Source organism: Ischnura elegans, chromosome 4 (assembly GCF_921293095.1).
Source record: "Ischnura elegans chromosome 4, ioIscEleg1.1, whole genome shotgun sequence".
Taxonomy (NCBI): domain Eukaryota; kingdom Metazoa; phylum Arthropoda; class Insecta; order Odonata; family Coenagrionidae; genus Ischnura; species Ischnura elegans.
This window is the reverse complement of record NC_060249.1, coordinates 119,008,385-119,022,042: the sequence shown is the minus strand read 5'-3', so window position 1 is coordinate 119,022,042 and position 13,658 is coordinate 119,008,385.

The window sequence follows — 13,658 nt, the reverse complement described above, 5'->3', positions numbered from 1 at the left end:
TACTCAAAATCATTGTAATAGAAGAATTTCGCAAAAGCTCTCGCCACTAGCTTCAAATTCAACCACTTAGGACATCTCCATACATCGATTGCTATTTACCTTCGCCTCAAGATAATTTTATTTGCTTGATAATGTCCTAAAACGGTTAATGAATATTGCATAACTGAATTAAAGTCTTCGATTTATCAGGTATTTCTGCAACTATAACTACTAGATGACGATTCTAAAGTTGGTTTCTTGAATTTTGTCAGCACTAATCCTGAAATAAAGTCGTCCGGGAGCGGCTACGCTGTCTTTAGTAAAATAATTCCCGAACTGCTTGGCATAATAAAATAGTAAATTATTAACAACAGTATGCGTTCAAACATGCTCTAATGTATTGACAACAACTGTGAAATTTTTTTTATTGATTTTCTTTGAGACTTTAGCCAGTTCTTTTCGATTTTGAAGTACACATTCATGAAAGTATGAATGAATTAACTCAGTGATTATGTCATAGTATTTTTATTTGTGATTATCATCGGAAAAATGAATCTGCAGTTGCTCTTTCTCACAAATGGTAAGTCTCTTGCTTCGGTAACCTTTCCCTTCTTTCTCTCCACTTCCACTCCCAACACAGTAGCGCTGTATTTTCCTCAAGTTTTAAAAAAGGTCTTACAACTGTCTGGACAATCATGCCCTTTCCCCTTGGATTAGATTTCACCTTAAGACCCAATAGATTATCGCCAGGAGGACAGCAGCCGGAACGAGGCATTTGAATTCTCAATAAATTTTCTCTTTTTATCCATTACATTAAGTTAAAGGAGGAGTGGAATAACATTTAATTAAAAATAAATTGCGCCAACCAAAATGGCTAATTCCGTCGTTCGAGAAAAACTCCAAAATCATATACCTATATATTGCATGAATTTGAACTTATTAAGAAGATATTTTCACAAATGCTAAGAAATCACCTAGCACCAATAAAAAAAATAACTTCTACGAAAAGATTTTTTAAATTACCAAAATGACATGGCCCATCACGTCGGATTAAATTTAGATGGGTGAGTTATGGAGATCATAGTCTCGTTTATATTAGCCTCGCACTGTCGCAAATATTCTTCGTATTTTTTTTTAAATGGCCGAAAGGTAGATTTCACTTTTCACGGTGTAAAGGAGTACATGAATATCGATGTTACGTACGTTTCATGGAAAATATATTGCCAAAATTTTCATGAAAAGATATTTTGATATTGCTCCTCTCGCTTGTAAATAAACGAAATGAAACGCTCATGAAGACGAAAAGCGCCTTTAGGGCCTGAATGCAGTTATTTTTAATGTTGAGTTTTTCGACCCAGATAAAACGTTTTCTTAGGTAAACATGATACTTTAGAGGGCTCTGGGCAAAGTTTTCAACCGTTTTGTCGTATGTTGATTCCTTCATGGCGAAAGGCTGCCTCAAAGGCGCCGCGCGTTTCTTGATTCGCGCGACACTCCTCAGTCTTCCCTCCTTCCCCTTACTAACAGAGTGGACCTAGAGTGAGTAATATTGACAAGGCGCGGACAATGTGATTTTCTTGCCAATACCATGTACTAAAAGGGACACGCGAAAAGGAATAAAACCAGCATTTTCACCAGGAAAATACGTTGATACAACTTACTTAGTTAGATCTCGTTTTCAGCTACTCGCTACTTGAGCAAATGTTTAGCTGCCCTACACCATGCCTATTTTCTGTCTGCACGTGGCGGGACCACGGACTTAGAAAAATCAGGACTGGGCAGTTAAAGCTTCATCTGTCGTCGCTATTGTCGCTGCAGAGATAGCGTAGATGGCAGCACTGTAGTTAGCCCAAAGCATCTAAGGATTATACGGGAGTGATCGTTTTCAGCATACTTTCGAATACAGAAGCTACTTTGGAACGAAGAATTTTCTTGAGATACTAAGACGAGAGGAAATTTTTCTCGATGAAGTTTTTTTTATTATTTCGAGAGAAAGAACGACTTCCTTGCTGTAAAATATACGTCGTTGGCGTTTACATATCTGTCCCACAAGACTTTCAGCCTTAAACTTTTTGACTACCATAGTGGGAATCTTTATTGGATGCAGCTATTCCTGTCGAAATAGGGCATTTTCAGCTTTTGTACTTAAACTACGATGTGCAATTATTTCCAGTCTAGCGTTCACTATCATCAGTGGCGGATCCAGGATAGGGACAAGGGGGGGGGGACTAAGTGGAGGCTAAGATTCCATCAGTAGTGAGGGTCGGAAAAAATTAGCATTCAATCTAGTGTAAATTGGATACCCAAGGGGGGGAGGGGGCTAGAGCCCCCTCAGCCCCCCATAGATCCGACACTGCGATAGCATCACATATTCCAAGAAACGGGATGGACTCGACCGCGTGCTCCTTCGCTCTTCCATTGCTCAAAAGTTCAAGACTGGTTCTGATTTCTCGATAATGTTGTTTGTGAACCTCATGCTTTTCTTTAGTTCGCTGTTCCATTGTTCATGGTTCCTATGCCCTGTTCCCATCATTGCCACTCATCATTGCCAACTACGGCAATCTTCAATTTTCACATACTGGTAAATCGTGACATGGAGAAATAGTAAGAGCGTTATTTTGCTGCGATGAAATCTCAGTTTTCTTCTTGCTCGTGAAAATCTATGATTTCTGTGCATTGATTGTCATAATCATTATTCAGTATTTACCCATACTTTATAAAGAGTTCTAATGTGTTTTTACACCAATATATGAATACAAGTCAAAAGAAAACAGGTGTAAATGAATATTTTAACGATCCTTTTCCTACGCATTTATTTTCCTCGCTTTGCCATAGTTTAGGGTTGCACAATTCACGTTTCCATGGTTATAACTTGGAAATAATTGTTTAATCATGCATTAGCGTTCGATTGGTAACATGATGACATGGTATGAGCGTTGATTTACCACCTGGACCCGGGATTTCATTCCAGAGTGCAAACGATTTTTCATGAAATATCTTCTCCAGCGAAGACAGGTTTAGATCACTAAAGGGAATAATAAGAATTGTGCTTATTAATTTTCTTATTGAAAAGGAGCTCTAATGTTGTTTAACAAAATTAATGCTGGAAACTATGGCTAAAAAATATAGAACTACACAGGATCACGAAAAGTCTTCTAATTGATCATGAAAAGGAAAGCTAAATACAAGGATTTTAAAAATAATACGGGTAGCATGTTCGAAACTAAAGAAAATTGAATATTAGTTAAAGTTCGTTATAATAAATAATGACACTAGAAATACTTTTAAAATGTGCTCAACCTAACGCAACGACTGTGTAAAGAAGTATCACTACAGTAACAGGTGAGATCTTTGGGCCTTCTAGGTTTTTCATTCACAAAAAGGCATATCATCAACAGGTTTTCTTTTTCAGCTCACCTATTAATTGGACGAATCTATTGTGAGAGATTAGTTAGATCGTTGCATCAATTGAGAACCAGAGTACACATTCAACTTGAAACGCAAGTGAAGTAGTATGTGATGATTATGAAAGCTATTTACGCTATATAACTCGACTAAGGCATAATGTAATGACGCAAATTAAGGTAAATTAATCAATATTGATTATTTCATAATGCGCTTGAAAGGTGCAAATAAGTTTTCAAATCTGACAGCACCACTGAGAAAAGTGAGGATAGTGTGAAGTAAATGAATACTAGCAAATATTTGAAATACATATTAATCGAATAAGAATAATAAGTTTCTAATAATAAAACGAAATGTGTGACTCCTTGCACCAGCCATTTAACTGATCAATAACGCTAACACAGGTTTTTTATCCGCCGTTACCACCGACTGACCCTCTTTTCCAAATTCCTTGCCTTAAAAGTAGCCATTCCTAAAAAGGATAATACAACACTTGTCTAATTCCTAGCTTTCATGTATCACATAATTAAAAAAAAATTATCAACCTGTTGCAGCGAATTTAAACGATTTGAGTTATATAAAGAAATGAAAAACTAGTGAGAACGACCTTTTTTGAAAATATTTTTGAGTAAAGTTCTCCGCGTCGGGGACTCGACCTAGCATCAATATCCACCACAATCACACGATTACTTCACTAGGTCACCACAACTGAATACAGAGGAAGTTTTATAATGCCTAAAATATAAACCAAACGTGAAAACTGCGGCAAGTTATTGTAAAGAGGCACGAAATAATTATTACATACGACGTAAATAGAAATAGAATGGTCTATTTGCAAACGGATCAATCTATTTCGATTTCCCTCTGAGTGAATATATCCTCACGCGCAAACGAAATATTATCGGTGAGTAAACAAAAAAAAAACAAAAGGAGTAAGGGAAACTAAAATTCCTCTAGAAGCAGAAGTGTCGCCCCAAAAATTCTCCTAAAACTTCAATAATTGATTGAAGGTCTCTATGTGAACGATTATTTCTCCCTTAATTATGTTGGCTTGGTGAAAAATGACGGTCGTGGTCGCCTCCGTGCAGTAGAGGTACCGTGTAGTATGCGCTACATGTACATCAATTCGGGCGTTTGAGTTTCATACAGCATGAGGGCTCGCGAATGGACACAAGAGACTTCGGACCGTCGTGTCACTTTGGTAATTCCTACGGTATATATACCTCGACTTGCCCGTTCGAAGCGTACGCGAGTAGTATCATGAGAAAAATAATTTCTACGACGGTCATCATATTGCATTGAAAATCAAATGGCCTTCCATGATTGCATTCAATTATACCTGAAAACAGTCATGTAAAATTGCGAACTTTTCTAAAGACAACGATCTTTAGAGAAGTTCGCAAGATCTTTAACAGTTATACGGGGGACGTACTTGCAGAAAACTGACATGCGTGCGACTGCGCAGTCAAAATTGCGTCCTGTAAAGCGGTGAATTGCTGAATTGCTTAAATTGAAATCCAAAATTATGTGTTTCCCCAAAGTTTCAGGCCTTAATAATGAATAATAACCCCAAAAAAATTGAAACACGATTTAAGTTTTTTTAAACATATCTCCAGTTTCTATTTTTGTAAAATCGTTTTCTTGATTTTAAAATGTAAATACAATTATGTACTACCATCCTGATTTTTTTTTCAAATTTTTTGACTTAAAACCAAACTTTTACATAAGTTTGAAATTTTCAAAATTAAATTTAAAAAAATAGGAAGCAATAGACACGCCGAAAAAAATATATGTTGTTATGCCTGCTCTAAAGTGTATTCTTATTTTTTCAGATTTTTAAAATTGGTGAAACAGGGTCAAAAACACGAATAACTGCTTTCCGCCATTTGCATCTATTTGATTCTTCAGATTTCTTTTTCAACTCAGAGGAATATCCGCAGGTGATGATTTGAGGAGAGAGAGAACGGTACCTCCGGTTATAATCGTATCAAACCTTGAAACGCTGCGGAAATTCAAAAATCGTTTAAGCAACGTTCAAATTTGAAGTTAAAATTATCCTTGCCACACACACGCGGTCGAAAGATTCGTGAAATATGTCATACCCAAGCTTCGTTGACAGCAGACGAAGAATGACACTTTGAAATACAGAAAAGACTGAAGGGCAAGGGAAAAATGCCGGCCTTCGAAACCAATCCTCAGTTCGTGCTGTTATAGGGTAATTTTTAAATTGATAAGATTAAAAAACGCAGGGTGTAGGTGGTTAGGTATTCTTTTATCACTCAGCAATGCCGAACTGGGATGATTATGTGCAGGAACCGGGGTGTTACTCTAGCAATGATCGTCATCGCTTCTTTATCTGACGCAAAAATCGTAACCTCAGAAGATACATCCAAGGTAGTGGACCGGAATAATTTACGTAGGCAGAAGAAGTAAAGATATGCGATACCGTGAAAACTAAAAGAGATCAATCAAAGAGTGTCATCAACGGGCTCTATTTTTTGATGGACGAATGGACGCATATGCAGATATGCAGTATTTGGAGCTACAATTAGATCTTGAAATGTGTATAGTGATGAATTTTTGGTAAAAGTACATCTCTCCAAGAAGAAGTTACCCCGATTAGGGATTCAACTATCAAATGCGGAGTTCGTAAAATATTTAATTTTCACACTCACTTCTTCGTGGATCTTTCGTGGGATAAACACATACTCGGAGTTTGCAGAAAGCCAACCGAAAACTGGGATTTTTAAACCAAGAACTCGGTAAAATCATATGGGAAGGTGAAAAACACAAGCTACCTGACTCTTGTAAGTCCTCGTCTTAAGCGCAGGCCTGAACATCTATTCACCCAGTCATTTGCTCAATGTTGCGGATGGAATACAATCATGGACGTACAAATTTCAAGATTAAAAACACAGGGTGTAGGTCGCTCGTTATTCTGGTACGATGTCCTCTGTATCACTTACCTCTGCCAAATTTAAGCGTTATTTCCACTTGAGGTGGGGAAGGAAGCATAGGCTGGTATGCAGTTAATCGTAAGGGGTACTGAATCAGAGCTGAACGACGAGGAAAGAGTAGCCCAAAGTCACACAAACGTCAAATGCTCAAATGGTTTTGCATGGTAAGAGTTATGCGTCATAAGTAGAGATACGTGAAAATCGCGCTTTCATTTTTATTTTATCGCACTTTCAATTACAGTTTATCGCATTTTGTAGCGTCTATTTTTTATTTTCATAATGAGGTAGATGACGATAAAATGTAGTGAAACAGTTATGTGACAAAATACAGAATATTTTAAATAATTATGTTTAAGAACAATAACAAATTAAGGAATAAGACATGTAGTGGCGGAGGTGTAGCTCGCCCGCGCCCACTTGTACTTCGCGTAGATTCCCAGCCAACTAGCAACTGGTCATTGATTGGCCTGGCAACATGCATTAAGCGGTGAGTGTCGGCGGAGCATTTAAACTTCGCTCGGCACAAAATGTACGAATTTTGCCGTCGAAAAGGCAAATTTACGAAAAAATATCATAAAAGTCCAGTCATCGCATCTATGTCTCGTTTATTTGCGCACATCGCATCTATATCGCATTTGCGATATTCACGCATCTCTAGTCAAACTTTTTACCACCATGTCTAGATGCCTTGTGTAGATATTTTAGACATGCACTTATCTCTACGAAGTATCGAGTAACTTAATGCCAAATTAGTCTCTAAGATGATAGCAGATCAGTTTAAAAGTTCAACCCTTGGCGCATATCGATGCACTAAGCTTTAATATACCAAGGATCGAGTAAAATTCTCGAAAAGAAGCATGCCTTCAAGTATTTGAAGGAAGTTTCCAATCAGTAACGTATAGCTATACCTAAGACTGGTCCCTATCCCCATTGCGAGAGATATTCGCACCTGATCTGATTTTTAACGATGTGATAATATGAACCACAGGCGGATTTAGGAGTCACATAGGTCACTTCCCCCCCCCCCCTTAGACGCCAGAAAAGATTTTAAGTACGGTTATCAATACGTTCGTTTTCTTTTGTGTTTGGAGCCTCAATCATTTTATTTGATATTTAAATCATTTATATCAAAACTAAGAGAATATTTTCTACAGTGACTGTTGTATTTTATTTTCAATCTCAAATATGAGAAGACCCGTCAGACCATGGTGCCCCCCAGAAAAATATCCCGGATTCGCCCCTGATATGGACCTCTGTCATAAAATCTGAAAATTATATCTTTCAAGTGGCTCCTCCATAGATTATAAATGATGAAAAAATATAGAATCTGTACATATTTAGTACATGTAATTCGATGCTTTACAATTAGCAAAGAAAAATTGGCATTGATAGAAATATACGAAGGGGAGTAGAAGGAGTAATTCATTAATCGTATCACAAAATATCTATTTGGCTCTAATAATGCACGGAGGAATGTGATAATAGTAAAATAGAGGCTCTTGTTGATCACCCCTTTCCAGAATCATAATAAACTCTATTATTCATACTGTCAGCAAAGTGAAACCAGGGACTGTTGCGTAATCTTCTATACTATTTCTACTGTATAGATACCTTTTCTCAACATATACGCAACCAAACTCTACAAATGAGGTGCCAAAATGCGATGGTATATCTTACTTCCTAACTATTGCTATTGTTTCCTAAAATTGGTTTATAAATAATTAAAAAAAAACAAAAAAAAAACAAAAACCGGTAAATATTCCTGACGTTAACGGCGCACAAACTGATAAATTTGTCCATTTGCAAAAGTATCTCGCATTCTTTAAATAACTTTTATCAAAATGCGGCTGATTCCACATTCAAGTCTCCTGTTGATACGTAAGTATGAGTCATCACGTGCGTTTAACAGAGGATAGTGTAATTACTTCCAATGTTGTGTTTAAAGAGGTCCTCTGACCTCAATTTGTACATGAACATTCCAATTAAATTTGCACATAAGACATTTTTTACTACATTTTAAAATTAGAAACGCGCCTATCCCTGTGTGGATCTGCATTGAAAAGAGCGGGGAAAGCCCGCTGATAGCGGGCGCAGCACGCTCGTTATCTAAAATACTGTATTGAAACATAATATTCTCTAAATTCAAATCAAACTACAACGCGGATTAATTATTCCAAAAATATGCTTTGGAATGCCGTTTGGTATGCGCGTTGCATATACTGTTATATTGCTGTCAATTCGCGCCCTTTGGGAAAGAAAAAAAATTCATTAAATCGGCTGTATGTTTCACTTGAATAATAGCTAAAGAAATTCATCGTTGGCTATTGGCCGACATTATGAAATATGTCGAAAAATTGAGGGTGAGAGGATGGTTGCCTCTGGGCTAGTGGTCATCTCAGCAGACGTATAGCTGCAAGAGAGAAAATTTCTCCATCGGGTCATCTCCTCTCTTGAAAAAGATGGGCTACGTCCAATCGAAAATTAGATCAAACTCTACCCCGTGAGCTCCGTATTTTCATTTTTTGTTTAGTTTTCTACTATCTAGCCAAGTGTTTTTGTGTGCCAACCTTAGGTCAAGAAAAAGTTAGTAACGGAAGGATACCGTACAACGTGTAAAGCTTCATGAGTAATCGCAAACATTTGCTCGTGCGGTTAAATTCCTGTCTTTCCTTTATTTTAAGTGGAAACAACAGCTGGTGCACAGCCTGACTTACTGTACGTCTCATGGGTGACTATGCTTCAGCTAATGGCGAAATATGGCGCTCGTTATTCCATTGTATGGATTTACGAGTCCCCGTCTCACTGTATACCTTCAATTTTGAGTTTACTCTATCGTACGCCGCGGTGAGGGCTGGCCTTCTATCCTTCGCTTCATATTATCATTGGAAATGCACTCCAAGGGAAGAATCACCCTGGATTCCTTACAAAGCCACCATGAATAATCGCTAGCATATACTCGTGCGGTTGACACGAAGCATCACTCCTGCTCAACCGGCAGTATTTGCTTTCTTGCTTAGGAATTTAAAAACGTCGTGAACTGCCGTTTTGTACTATCCGTGGAAAGAGGTCGTGTCTTTAGGCCTTCAGCATGACGCAGTTCAGAGTTGAGGGTGGAAAAAATTTGGGATCGGTGCGAAGCCACTCAGAAAATAGTTCAGTTGCTGGGTAACCATGTGACGATAGTGTTGGAATTCATTTCTGAGTGGTGTGCCTTTTCCGTCTTGTGAAGTTATTATTTCAAATTCCCAATAAATTTAGGAAGTAATAGTGCATCTAAAGCACGCAAATCGTTCGGAAGTTACTGTGAAGCGCATTGGTTTGTGTTCAGTAAGAAAATATCTGAATTTGGAAATCACTGGTTCAGTGCATGATATATTGTAAAGTATGTTTGATGGTGTGCGTATGGAAGCATCTTGTGGTGATTGTGTTACATTGTGCAGTTTTTTGTGTCACCACGAGAGTTACAGAAGAGGAATAATTGTACTAGGATCTTAGGATTTGGCTTCCTTCTCAACGAGAGAGTCAAATCGCTCCAGATCCAAGGAAACGAATAAGTAACTATAATTTTCACCTTTTAAAACTACTCGTATTGATTGTATTTTTCTATGTCGTTGATTGGGAGAAAATAATTGCATTGGGTTTTTCAATCTCACCAGGTGTATTTAGAATTCTTAACCTTCACGTTGTAACATTTTTTTTACATCCCGGACTCAAAAGTCACCTACAATCGCCGCAAAAAAAGGTAGATCTCAGAAGCATTTTTTATGAAATTCTACCGAAGCTCTGTAGGGTCGCGTCATGCATCTTTTTACTCATTGTCTATTCGACTACAACAATGAATCATTGAAAATTGTTTAAACGTAAACATTTAGCTTCTACGGTAGAAAAAGTGAAGAAGAACACGCGAAAAGCAATGAGAACGACGAAACGGTCGTCTCCTTTGTCTCGTCACGGGTAAAATATTTGATTGGTGCATTTCACTACCAGTTGCAGTTGGAAGCCATAACATCGAAATTACAATTTCTCAATTGATTTATATACCTAACATAAACATATTGTTTATGTCACAATCTAAATAGCCTGAAATATTGAAGGTCGAGTTCTCTCACTTTATAATTTATCATGCATATAAACTTTTCTTCCAATTCAAGGGATATCTGTGGGATATAAAGTACAGTAGATCATTAATTAGCCGGATGACAAAATACTAGAACGTTGATACTGTGGATTCTAATCTAACGTCTCACGAACTACCACTCTTGACATTTTTCGAAGAAAGAACAACATCTTCGCATTACAAATTAGTTTTTCAAAATGAAATTTAACCTATTCTTTGATATATTAGATGCCGGAAAGGTAGATTTCATTTTCCGAGGGGTAGAAAAGTACATGAATATCGAAGTTACGCATGCTGCAGGAAAAACATTTTTGCTAACTTTTCATATAAGAATATGTTAATATTGTTCCTCTTACTTAAAATAAACCACAAAAACGAAAACTGCCCTACGGCAGTGCACACTACCAAAGTAGTAGCCGAAATTGTTGTCCAGAATAGACGCCGAAATGGTAATGCCGCTGAACCACGCCTTCGTATCGGAGATCGAAAAATCCTCTGATTTGGGAGGGAGGGCCTATTCTTCTGTGCAGTTCAAAATGAGTATGTTGTTATTCGAGCAATGGAATTAGACAACAAAGTGAATGTTATGATGGGGTGCGCAAGAGTCACGGCCTCCTATCAAGCGTGCATTCCTCACGGAGTTGAGGAAGGAGTTTGGAGGTCGGGGCTCAAACGGTTCCTCATAAATGTGCTGAGAATTAAAGGTCGCGGAAGGAAAAATATCGGTCTGATAGTCGCTTGTTACTTCCATGGATTGCATGTTAAAGCGAATATAATAAACATTTCGATATTTCTCTTCCACTATATACAAGAGTCGCGAAATTCCAATAATGTGATGTCAATATTGAAACCCCAACCTCAGTACTAACGCGGGAAATTGATAAATTTAACAAGGGAAATAGTCATAAATAGACTTTAATTTAGATTAAATTTACTTCCCAAGAGGGAACCGTCTGCAGGGATGTTCGTATGGAGTTACCCTATTCCCCTTCCTCATTACAATTAAGCAATTTAGAGGTACAAACTAATTTTATAATAATCACCAAACAATGTGAAATGTTGCCAAAAATATCACTTATGATGGGTTTAGAGTGTTGCATGCGAGAAATAGTGGGCTATTGAGATAAGAATGAAAATTTACGGGATAGAAGGTGAGTCATCTGTTTTGAGGATTTAGTATTCAGATTTGTGTAGATTGGTAGCCCTGCATAGACACCAGTTTCACTTGAATGTAAATTACGATTATTTTTTTCACTCACGTATTCAGGATTATTCCAATGAATTTCTGCTCCACCGGCGTGCTCGTACCATACGTTCTTCTCGCACCAAATTCCTTCTCAATTCCTGCTCATACCTGTGACAGCAGCTCCGACGAACACTAGGAGAAATACCCAGAAAAACGCTTAGCTCGGCGTCACTGCAAAATTACACAAAAGAGAACGACATGAGGAAGGCTTTAGGAATTTGGTAACCACATAATTGTAGCATGAATCATATGTTTTGAATAAATTATTATAATTAAAGTACCCTCTTTATCTACATCACAGATGATGAGATGATTAAATGCAATAAACGGCTACTGAGAATGTCAATTACTGGCCACGTTTTTTTTATGTTAATTAAATCTTTCTGAGAATTAGGGATGTAACCGACAAATCTAAGAAACACTAAAAACTCTTTTAGAACGGAACAGTGGAAAACATTCCAGATAGTCCATCCAATGCAATCTGATAAAGTCAGGGAATATTAATCGGGGTTTTCCATTACTATGGTGACGGCACCTTTTCGCAATTGAAACTTTTGGGTTGGGGTGTAGAAGTGTATTTGAGGGGATTTACAGTATGAATCATATGTTTCATACTGTAACTACTGTACTGTACATATCACTCTCACTTACACAATGCCTCAGACCGAAGGTTGGTTTGGATAGACGTAAATATGAAAATGATAGATCATAGGAGAACTGAGTGGAGAGCTGCGTCAAACCCATCTTCGGATTGCTGATCTATGACGATGGCCTTTAATTCATACGACTTCACATTAACTTTCACGTAATCATGATCCCTCTCGTGTATTTCAACTCCTCAAGCACGTCCGTACCAAATTTTCCCCTCACTCCGTTCTCACATTCTCTGTAAGCAGTTAAACAGATCCAACGCAATTACTCTAGGATCACTGCCCAGAAAAACGGCAACAAATAAATATGCTGCAAAAATGCAAATAAGATACAGAAAATAAAATATATATGCAAAGAATAAGAGAGATATTTAAAAAAATATCAAGACGGTTTTTGCTTACAATGAGAATCTATCGAAGAATACCGAAGATTGAAATAATATCAGTTTTACCAGAATCACTCCTTGAGGAACTGTATAGTGCATAGATAACTAATACAATTGCATCATAAAATGCTTATAATCGACCATATTTTTTGTAATGTGATAGCAATTTGCCGACAATCATCGCACTAAAAAATGGAATGCAGATTACGATAGAAATAAAAGCCAACAAAATAATAATAATGATGTCACTCACTCGCTAAATCACAGTCAATTACGCGAATTTCTTCCCAGCAGGCCGCCATTTGTAACAGGTTATCGTCCTACTCTAACCACACATGCACACAATTTTTTCACTCCTTTGAAATTTCTCAAGCGTGCCTTGTGTGCACGCCGATGTTGATGAAGTTAGGGAGGGTGGTCCGTTGGTGAAGTCACTGCTACACTAACAGTGAAGAAGTAGTTTTTGAAATGACATTGGAGAATGAGTCATAGTCTTCTGACGGTTAGCAAGACAAGAGTTTCCGCATAAGTTAGGGAGTGGGGAGGATCAATAATGGAATTCAGCGACTTCTGGTTGAATAGAGCACTGAAACCGTTGGAGAGTCAAAAGCGACTAAGCACTGAAACTATCGAACTTATTACGCAACGCAAGGAAAGCATACGAGTGCTTTGGAAAACAAAATTATTTTAAATGGATTTAAATAAAGTATTACATTTTAAAATTAATTTCAATGATATCACATTTATTTAATTTTTAACTGAAAGTCTAATTTGATATATTTACGAAAATACAACGGCCATGTGTTCGTGACGTCAAGGGTGTTATCCAATCAGGTGCCTGTTCAATCTTCGAATCTCCGGGAGCCTCGACCCGCCTCAGTTTGGTGATAGTCGTCTTCGAGTTAAGAGGTAAGTAAA